The 10,766-nt window shown below is 33.8% G+C and overlaps 1 non-coding gene across 1 annotated transcript; it reads right to left on the bottom strand.

Annotated features, from left to right (window-relative positions):
* Positions 1-9,080: 9,080 nt before the first annotated feature.
* Positions 9,081-9,187, bottom strand: LOC140853538 (small nucleolar RNA R71). The gene has a single exon (XR_012136608.1). It is a non-coding gene; the product is annotated as a small nucleolar RNA R71 (small nucleolar RNA).
* Between the last annotated feature and the right edge of the window lie 1,579 nt (positions 9,188-10,766).

The following is a 10,766-nucleotide window of genomic DNA, read 5'->3' on the forward strand; positions in this document are numbered from 1 at the left end:
AATCTGGAGCAAAATTAAGTACTAAAAATTATTTAAAAAAATAATTAGTTGAAAACCTACCCATAGATGCATATGGGTTGACCAAGCCATCCTTGGATTTGTATACAGTCTGTGTGGATTCTAGTACCCGCTAAGAAATTAAGGTAATTCCTTGGATTGGAGGTAGAGGCTACCAATTCGACTAAAATAGTAAGAGAATCTTTAGACTAAAATCTAAGTCTTTAAGCTCAATCAAGTCATAAACATAGAGATCTTGCATTTTTCTTTCAGTTATGGCTAGATGTACGTTGCTCCATTCACTATTTGATATTGACGACTTATAGAATTCAACTTCGATAATTGGTATCGGAAGTTGTGAATAGTTCTAGAGCATGAATGAATCCTCTATATGATTATGGATCTAGGACTTGAAGTTCTCACATCCAACACATATGATGCGATCAAAGGCACTTATCAGAATTGGCCAAACGATCATATCACCATGTGGTGTTATTGAGAGCAGTAAAGAACACGAATTTAGTTGTAAATTCGATGATGCTCAGTGAGAGAAAATTTTTCAAATATTAAAAAAAAAATTTTGCATCTCTGAAGATGTGTCTTCAGTGTGGCAATAATTCTTTGAAAAAAAAAATGCAAAGAGTCGTGGTTGAGCTAATGAGTCCGAACTGACAAAAGAGTCTAAAATTAACCTAGTCTGATAAAGTTTCTTGATCCAGACAGACTAAGAAATCAGCAAAGAATTACTGAATAAAGTACTTATATGATAACACCTTATAATTTTTCTATTTGTGACACTACTATCTAGATATTGGATATCAAAAGTCTATGCAAACTGTTGCAACGACTCTAGGTTAGTAGAAAGTTTGAAAACAGCAAGTGGTTCCTGAACATTGGAGTTGGAAGTTATGTTTCAATACTGATTTTAGGAATCATCGAGCCTATTTTCAATTCTAACAATGTTGTCTTAGTGATTGTCACTAATGTCTAATGATTTTATGATATCATTATGAATGATGTCAAAATCATGTGAAAAATTAAAAAATGACATTTATAAATAGTCACAGCCTGTTAGTGTATTGTACACAATCAAACAAACTCCGTAAAGTAGATAATGTCATAAAAGCCTATCTTTGGCAATTTAGGCTTGGTCATATAAATAAAAATAGGATCAATAGGAGATAATTTTTAAGGTCAATAATTGTGAATTATTGTCAACCTGTCAATCATATCTCCTTAGTAAGATGACCAAGTCACCTTTTGCTGAAAAAGGTGAACGAGCCAATGATGTTTTGAATTTTATACATACTGATGTATTGGATCTATGGACATATTTACCATAAATTTAGATTATTTGAAATGTTCAAATAATTCTATAATAAGATAGAGAAACAAACTTGAAAGAGCATTGAAATTTTTCGATCGGACCAAAGAGGAGAATGCATTTCAAGTAAGTTTTGACATATCTAGAAGAGAATAGAATTCTCTCATGTTGAAATCGACTTTGTTAGACATAGTTCGATCGATGATGGGGTTAAAAGTCTGTCAGTCTCCCTTTTAAGGTTATGCTTTTGAAACTCTTATTATGTTCTGAACTAGATTTCAAACTAATCAGTCGTAATGACTCTATATGAGATATGGACTAGGTGTAAGCCGATACTTTCTTACCTTAGGATTTGGGAGTGTTCAGTTTATGTCAAGCATTTACTGACTGATTAGCTTGGATCCCGATCCTATATATATTATTTTGTAGGATAACCAAAGAATCTAAGGGATATAACTTCTACCATGCTAAAAAATAAGAGTTGTTCAGCATTCCTTTCTAAAAAAAGAGTACCTTGGTGAAGGTACTGATGCCTTTAATATGAAATTTATGAAGTTCGACAGGTAGAAGAACCAACACAATCTAGTGAACTCATAAAATTATATTTGATTAGACCAAATCTAGAACCCATTGTAAAAGCACCATGAAGGAGATCCGATAGAGTACCGCATCCATCAGATAGAGACTTCAGTTTCTTGATCTGAAACGTGATCCTGTTGAACTTGATGAGAATAACGAGGATTTGATCACCTACATGAATGTCATGCAGAGGTTCGACTCTGAATAATGGCTTGGAGCCATAAGTCTGAAATGGAGTCCATGAAGATCAATGGTGTATGGACACTTGTTGATCCACTCGAAGGGATAATTCCCATAGAGTATAAGTGGATCTTCAATAGGATCAAAGTAGCGCAGATGAGAAGGTGGAGATTTACAAAGCTTATCTGATTGTCTAAGAATATTGTCAACATTATGGTATTGACCATAACGAGACAATTTTTCTCCTGTGGCAATACTAAATATTTTGGAGTTGGAACATGTATTTTGATAAGTAATCAAAATATATGGCTTCGTTGAGAATGAAGAAGAACTCTGAAATACAAATAGGTTAATAATTTTATGAGTATATTTCTTGTCTTGTATGTGAATGAAAATTTTCTTAATCGAGAATGATATTCCTTACATTACAGGGAATAAAGATTTCGCTGTTATTATTTTTCTCCATAAAAGACTTTGAGAAAAGCATCTCTCATCCTAATGATAAAGATCTATAGAGATAGATCTAAGAGGCTGCTTGAATTTTTTCAGTCCAACATACATAGGATATTTATGAGTAGAATTTGTTCTATCATTACCCCATGTATGAGACCGGATATAGTATACTCACTAGGATAGTGAGTGGATACTTACAAGATTCGGGTGAAAATCACTGGAAGATCATCCTTAAGTATTTAAGAAATACTAAGGACTGGTAACTCAATTATGAAGAATTTGACTTAAAACTTATGAAATTTGATTCCAATTTTTAGTTAGATATAATAATAGCAAGAATATGTCAGAATACATCCTTACGCTAAATAATGAAGCAATCTACTAGAAAGGTTTCAAGCAGAAAAATATAGTCAAATTTAAATTGCGAGGATGAATGCATTGCAGTATCCGATGTTTGCAAGGAAGCTATACGATTGTACAGGTTCATTGGCAAGTTAGGAGTGGCACCCTTCGATATGGTCATGCTGTATCATACAGCACTGGAGCCATAGCTCATGCCAAGAAGTCGAAGTTCCATTAGCTTACTAGGCATTTTGTATCGCTACCACCTTATTCGAAAAATTTGTTAAGATGACGTCAATCTTTAAAAGATCGACGGAAAGGAAAACTTGACTAACCCATTTACTAAAGCCTCGGTATCTAGGAGTTCTGAGATGATAAATCAAAGATGGATATATGATACTATACTAATTGGCTTTAGTCCAAGTGGGAGTTGCTGAAAAATATGTCTTAAAGTCAATTGTGTGACGATTGTGCTAACTATAATTGTATATGAATTGATAAATAATAAAAATTATTTGATATTTTTTATCGTAAGGTTACATCTTCTAACGAACTCCTATGTTGTGATGAAATCCTTAGGACTACTTTGATCGATAAAGAAAGATTTATTGCGTAGTCCTTAAATTGGTTCGTGACCAAACGATATGCTATTACTAAGATGATAGCGATATCAAGTGTAGATCGTTGTGTGCCATATGCGTTAGTTGTCCTTGTAACCAAATGATATGGAGATACTGGTAGGACATGCAGGTGAGATGTAGGGGTACATCATCACTGAACGTGACCAACTATGAAGCACTCTGCTATCAAGGGTAGCTCATGAAGGGTATGGGTATAAGTGTCCCTCCGATCTGAGATCACCACGGTGACTTGTAAGCAACTCACTGTACTTTGATATCGGACTAACTGAGTTTTAATTCAATGATGAAAGATTTCTAGGTACAGTCAAGTACTTATCAAGTCGGTACGTGAGTCAAGATGAGATTGATCTCTTTGAATTAGTAGGAGATATGCATCAATATATTTCAATTTAGCAAAATCTAGGTCCGGATAATCCATGTGATAGATTTGAAAAAGATTAAAATACAATGTGGATGACTTATCTAGGATTGACAGTTAAATCCTAAGTCATTCTTGAGCATTAGGATCAAAAGGATGAATTATATGGTAACCATACATCAATAAGTTCTTGAATGTTGCTTCGCCATCATTCGACCTATCCGGACGTCAGGTCATCATTGCTAGATGGTTATATCGATTGGTTCAAAAAGATGTTCCTATGCTACTAGCTTAGGTTCGAACCTATGGGGTCACACTCAAAAGAAGTTTCTAACGGATCATGTGGCTGATCAACGATTGAGAATCATTCAAGGGCTTAATCGTCAATTCGATTGATGGTTAACCTTATGTAAAAGTTACAATAAATTAATTCACTAAGTGTTAGTAAATTAATGAAAGATTAATTAGTAATTAAATTACTGATTAGCTCAATTTGATTAAGCAAAGAGGATTAAATAAAATCTAATTGAATTGGATTCAATTAGGTTTGATCCGATTAGGTTATGAGATGATCTAATCGCTAAGGGAGAATTATCCCTGATTTGATTAGGACTTTGGTTCAATAAATTTTTAATTTGATTAAAAATTTATGAACCTAATTAGATTAGATTTCATATATTTTATTTGGGCTAAACCAGATGTGATTTAGTTTGGATTCAAATAAGGAAACTTAGAGTCCTTATTGGAATAGGACTCTTCTCCCTGCACCAATCCAGTTTGTATGCCATATATTTCCATGCACAAAATTATTTTGTATGAGATTTTTTTACACCAAAGAGTTCTTTTCCTTCTCTATCTTACATCCAAATTTGATTTAGTTTTGATAAAAGAAAGGTTCAAAAATTAAATTTTAAAATATTTCTTATTAGGAGAATCTGTTCTCATCCAGATCAATCTTTTCACGTCAATAAATTTTTTTCTCCTTATGTGTGCAATATTTTGAGGAGACTTTTTGTAGGACATCAGTTAAAGAATTGATTTACTATAAAAAAATATGGAAAAGGGTGTCCCATATTTTTTTGATATATTTTGAGACATAGAATTGTGAAGGGAGGAGGAATTCTATAAGAGTCCAGGATCATTAGGACTCTTCACCCCACCTCCTTACATGCCTATAAAAGGGGTTTTTGTGGTTTTTTTTATATGTGTAAGACACCAAAAGAGAGGTCTTCACTTGAAGGAAGTTAGGGCATGATTTATGATGTGAAAAATAGAGAGGAGTGTCATCTCTCTTGGTGTGTGCGCAAAAATCTGAATTTCAGGTTTTGGTCCTCAGGGTTTGGGAAGAGAGAAAAATATGAGAAAAAAAAAATTTTCCTCTCTATCTTTCTTCCACCTCTTCATCTCCTCTAGAAGTTCATCTTCAATCCCTAAAAAAGCTTCAAAGATTTGAAGAAATAATTCAGATCAGTCAAAAAGAAGGTCTTCGTGCGAGCTAGCACTTCCGAGAAGATCGATCAGATCGAAACTTCGAATGGATTTTCTATAGAGGCTAGACCGTGTATGGCTGTGAGCAACAGCAAAGATCCTCTCTACCATATCTCTCAATAGCGATGATCGTCGACCCATGCTCAGGTATCGAGTTTTAAACTCAGATTAGAAGTAAATGTGATCTACTACTCACATGCATGCATGCTGATTTCATCTTCGGATTATTTCAGATTTTATATGCAACATAACATGTCATAGATCCTAGAGTAGGTTGATTTAATGATTAGATCATATGCATGTTAGATTAATTTGATTAATCTAATTATCTTTCACTATAATTTTTTTAAAAAAATTTTGAAATACATGTATGAAATCGCCTACGTATCCCAATACCTCCAATCGTGCCATCCTTTTTCTAAGGACCTCCATGTTGTTTCCAGCAGTAGGCATGAGCATTACCCCTTCGCTCAAGCAAAATGAAGCAAGAACTTTGATGAAAATCCATCAATAGAGCATCCAAACATGGCTCTGATACCAACTGTCACAGGGCCAATTCTTGGATCAAAATTTTTGCAAGAATCTCAATCTTGTGTAGCACTAGATGCCTTATCCAATTAGCCTTCTCATGATCCCTACCTTAAGGATTGTAACAATAAGCCAAATAAAGGCAAACACTCAAGACATTTAGAGAAATCATATATATCTCTTTTATGCAATTCTCACATAATCAAGATACAAGAGACACACCCAAAGTCTCTAAATCTCACTAAGAGATATTTCCATGGCTTGCTACCAAGGGCCAGCATACTGATAAGTGATATATTTTTTTATTTATTAAAGATATTTTTGATAATTTATGATGTTAACATCTTCTTAAAAATCTTAATTTCATGAATTTATTAAATTTTCTTAAAAAATAAATGATTTTGAAAAAAATATAAAATTAGATATATTTATAAAAAATAGATATTAATTTAATTAAACAAGTTAAGCATCAAAATGAAGAAAAAATTTAAAAAAATTTAATCCATATTTTTTTAAATTTTTCAGATAAAAATCAGAGTGAAAATGAAGCTAAAATATCTTAAAAAATAAAGAAAATAGCCTTCAATATACGGTGGACCAGCCGCTCGGTCCACCGAAAATGCTACGCAGTCCACAGGCGTGGTCTACGAGCAACGAAAGCTATTTTGCACGATCCAACGGCTAAAATTCATCCTGACCCAGATCCGACGGTCAGCATCCATTGTCGGTTTATAAAGAGGAGTTTTTGTACGATCGGACAGTCGAAAATGAATCCATCATGAGATTCGACGGCTAAAGATGCTCCCGACTGAGAATAAGAGATTATCAACACGATCCGACGGTCCAGAATCAATCTCAGGCGTGATCGAATGGCTGTGGTTCGATCTGACTTTGATAAGGATTAAAACTATGGATTTTGGGCAGATCTGGGCGGTTCAAGCTCCATCCGACGGCCAGGAATATTTCTAAAGGGATTAATATGATTTCTAAGGATTTTAAGACTCCTTTTTCTATCAAAAAATTATTAAAAATTTATCTATAAATAGGGGGTCTGAGAATAAGCTTTGAGAGCAGAAAAATTGAGTAGAAAGTATAGAAAAAGATAGAGAAAAAAATTAAATAACTTTAGGGACCCAAAAAAAAGAAGAAAAAAAGTCGGTTTGCTCTACGGAGTACGACGGAAGATGGAGAGGTCATCAACCATCTTCCCGACGAGGCTTAGCTGATCAACTTTAGATCTTTGTTATAATTTTATTTTATTTTATTATTTTTTTAAATTTTTTATACTTAAATTTTAATTTTAATTAATATAAAATTTATTTTTTTTATACTTTAAATTTTTGTCTTTTATTTTTCGTAAGTAGATGCTAGGATCTAGTTAGCAGATCTTAGTATCCAATTTATTTTATATTTTTTAAATTTTTATTATTTATTTTTATTGTAAGTAGATGCTAGGATCTAGTTAGTAGATCTTAGTACCCAATTTATTTTTTGTACTTTTAATTTTTATTTTTTGACTTAAATTACTTTCTCTAAAATTTTATTTTTTTATAAAATTAAAGATTTCAAATCAAAATCTTACCTTCTCTGTAGATTCGATCCGACTCACTACTTTCTATATATTTTTAATTTTTATTGAAGTCAAAATTTGATTGATAATCACGGTGTTCTAACGACAGCATCGCGATCATATCAATTTTTGACGCCCTTGTCGGAAAAGACAATAATTTTAATGTTTGATTTTTTTGATTTTTTATAAATTTAACTTACTAACTTTTTTATTTTTTATCCTTGTGCAAAAAAAATTTCAAAAATTCAAAAAAAAAAGAAAATAGAAAGCTTCCAAGTTAGTGAGATCAATCCTAACTCTAGCCTTAACTATTTTTTTTAGTATTAATTATTATTTTTTTTAATTAACCTAAAATTCATCCACATAAACCTAATAAAAATTACATGACAAGAGTAGAAACTTAATTTTTAGGAGCATTCATCATTGTAGATTTATTTTTGGTGATCGCTGGAGACAAGGTAAGCTTTTAAGTTTTATTAGTTTCATGCATCTAATTTAGTTGCATAGAATCCCTTGTTTGAAATTGATTGTGCATATTCATCTCAAATCAATTTAAGGGCAATACCCATAACAAGATAAGGTAGAAATTTCATCACTCTCTTTTGATCCAAAAATAACCAACTAGCATCCCACAATAACCCTAGCCTAACTAAAATCAAGTAGACATTGGCCCCTAGTATTAATCGAGTTCAGTTCTGAGTATTGTGGTCAAGTCAAGTGCAAAGTAAGTCCGGACTCACTCCTGAAACTGGTGTCTAAAGCTAGAGGTTATAAAGGCTCAGCCTAAGTAGATTTGTGGTTATTTAATTGATTCTGTTAGCTTACCTGGCCAATTCAATTGGTGTCTAAGGCAAGCAATGGGAGGACCCCCACGATCCCATCTCTTATCTGGCTAGTTGAAGGAAGTGAGAACAAACTCAATTTGTATCTAGACTAAGCCACTCTACATCGAACTATTAGGTCTAAGAAACCCATAGATGTCTAGGTTTAATTGTTTGCTAACTTGATTGTAATTAACACTAAACCATAACTAATGCTTCCCACCTTACGTATCTAGGTCTAGGGCTCTTTCTTTCTTCTCTCTCCTTTTTCTCTTAAAAAAAATGAAACAAAAACAAAACTTGAATCATACATTAGGGTTTGCACTGATATATACAAGGTAGAAGATCTCTCTATCCTGACCTAGTTGAACCCAATCCTGAGATTGAACGGTTGATTCATATTAAACTTGAAAATTAGATGGCTGGAGATCCTAGAGAACCACCTAAGCAGATGAAGAAATATTTTATTCCTTCCATCTATAACCCATCGACTTGTATCCACTTATCTGATATCCCTGCAAGCCACTATGAGATCAAGTCGACCACAATCCAGATGCTTCCGTCTTTTTATGGGAATACGAATGAAGATCCTTACAAGCATCTGGATAAGTTCTTAAAAATTTATTCCACGATGAAAATTTAAAATTTTACGGATGATGCACTTAGATTGACCTTATTCCCTTTCTCACTTAAAAACAAAGCCAAGTACTGGCTTGGCACAATAGAGAGATCAATTCAAACTTGGGTTGAAATGCAATACGAGTTTCTTAAGAAATTCTATCCCATAGGTCGAACCAATACCATGAGGCGAGCCATCACTGGATTTGCTCAGCTTCCAGGAGAATAAATTCATGAATCATGAGAGAGACTTAAGGAACTTCTTAGAAAATGCCCACACCATAGTCTATCTAAGTGACAAATTGTTCAAGCTTTTTATGAGGGTTTAGGTGACCAATACAGACAGATGGTAGATGCATCTTGTGGGGGTACATTCATGAGTAAAAGTGAAGATAAAGCCTACACTTTATTTGAAACTTTGAGTGAAAATTCAATCAATCATGCTTCATTATCCTCCTACAAAAGATCAATCCCTCACTAAAAGCGGACAGAAATTTTTGAGATCAAGCAAACAGACTCTAGTCCTAAGGCCGATCTGAACCTAATAGCCCAAAGATTAGATAAAGTCGACCTTCTTGTCCAGAAATTTGATCAGTTCCTAGCATTAGGTCAATAATCTCCTACATAATACACACCACCACCTAATTATCAGAAGATTTGTTCTATCTGTGCTGGTCTGGCCCATCATGTGAGCGAGTGTCCAACGGCCGCACAATTTCTACCTTTCATTCAAGATCAAGTTCAAGCTGCCCAAGGTTACTCCAAACCTGTCAATGATCCATTCTCTAACACATAATTCAGGCTGGAGGAACCATCCTAATTTTTCTTGGAGATCCTAACAGACTCAGGCTCAGACCCAAATTCTTCCTTTGTAAAACTTTCAGAATAGGCCCCAATATCAAAACTATGCTTATAATAGTGGTCAGCCTAGTCAGCTTAGTCATCTTATTACAATCAGTCATTATAACCACTTCCTCAACAGACTAATCTAGCTGATGATAGATTAAACCAACTACAACAATTGATCATGACCCAACAGCAATCTATCGCTAAGCTAGAAGCACAAATAGGATAATTAACTGAGTCTACCAAGAGGAGAGAACCAGGTCAACTCCCAAGCCAACTAGTACCAAATCCTAGGAACAACCCATCCACTCATCAACCACCTGGACCTAGTCATCAATCCAATGTCCCACCTAAAAATTTTTAATTTGAAAATGATAAAATAATTTTTGAGCTTAAAAGTGATAGGATTCTTAAGGACTCATACCAAGATCAGGTGAGTGAGGCTAGTATTGATGCTAGCCAAAAAAAAAATTAGAAGAGGAGATTAGTACTGAGACTAACCCAATAGAAGAACCTGAGCTCAGTACTGATATTGATCTAAGTGATAAAGAGAAGAGAGCGGATGAGCTACCCAAGATATATTCATCAAAAGGCTTATTTTCTTCAACCCTAGAAGCTGGTTCTTCCACTCTAGAATCATCACCTCCTCCAGAACTGCAGTCATCTTTGATTACACCTGAGTACACATGTTTAAAATCAAATGATACCCTTTCAGTACCTATTACTTCAAACTCAACTTCTAACCCAAAAACTCAATTTATGAGCATCATAGAAGAACAAATAGGAGAAATTCTCAACAAACAAAGGTTTGTGAATGGGTTTGTGAACTATCTTTCTAAAATTAAGAATAGATATGTGAACTACTTTCTGAAGATTGGTAATAAAATATTAAAATTTATTATAGACCATCTTCCTGAGATTGGCAATCTAAAATCATTAAAATTTGTCAATCTAATATTCGACACGAGATAGGTGAGAGAATCAATATGGTCTGGCTGAAGACGGTAAATTTAGCGCTTCT

This window comes from Elaeis guineensis, chromosome 13 (genome assembly GCF_000442705.2).
Source record: "Elaeis guineensis isolate ETL-2024a chromosome 13, EG11, whole genome shotgun sequence".
In the NCBI taxonomy this organism is placed as follows: Eukaryota; Viridiplantae; Streptophyta; class Magnoliopsida; order Arecales; family Arecaceae; genus Elaeis; species Elaeis guineensis.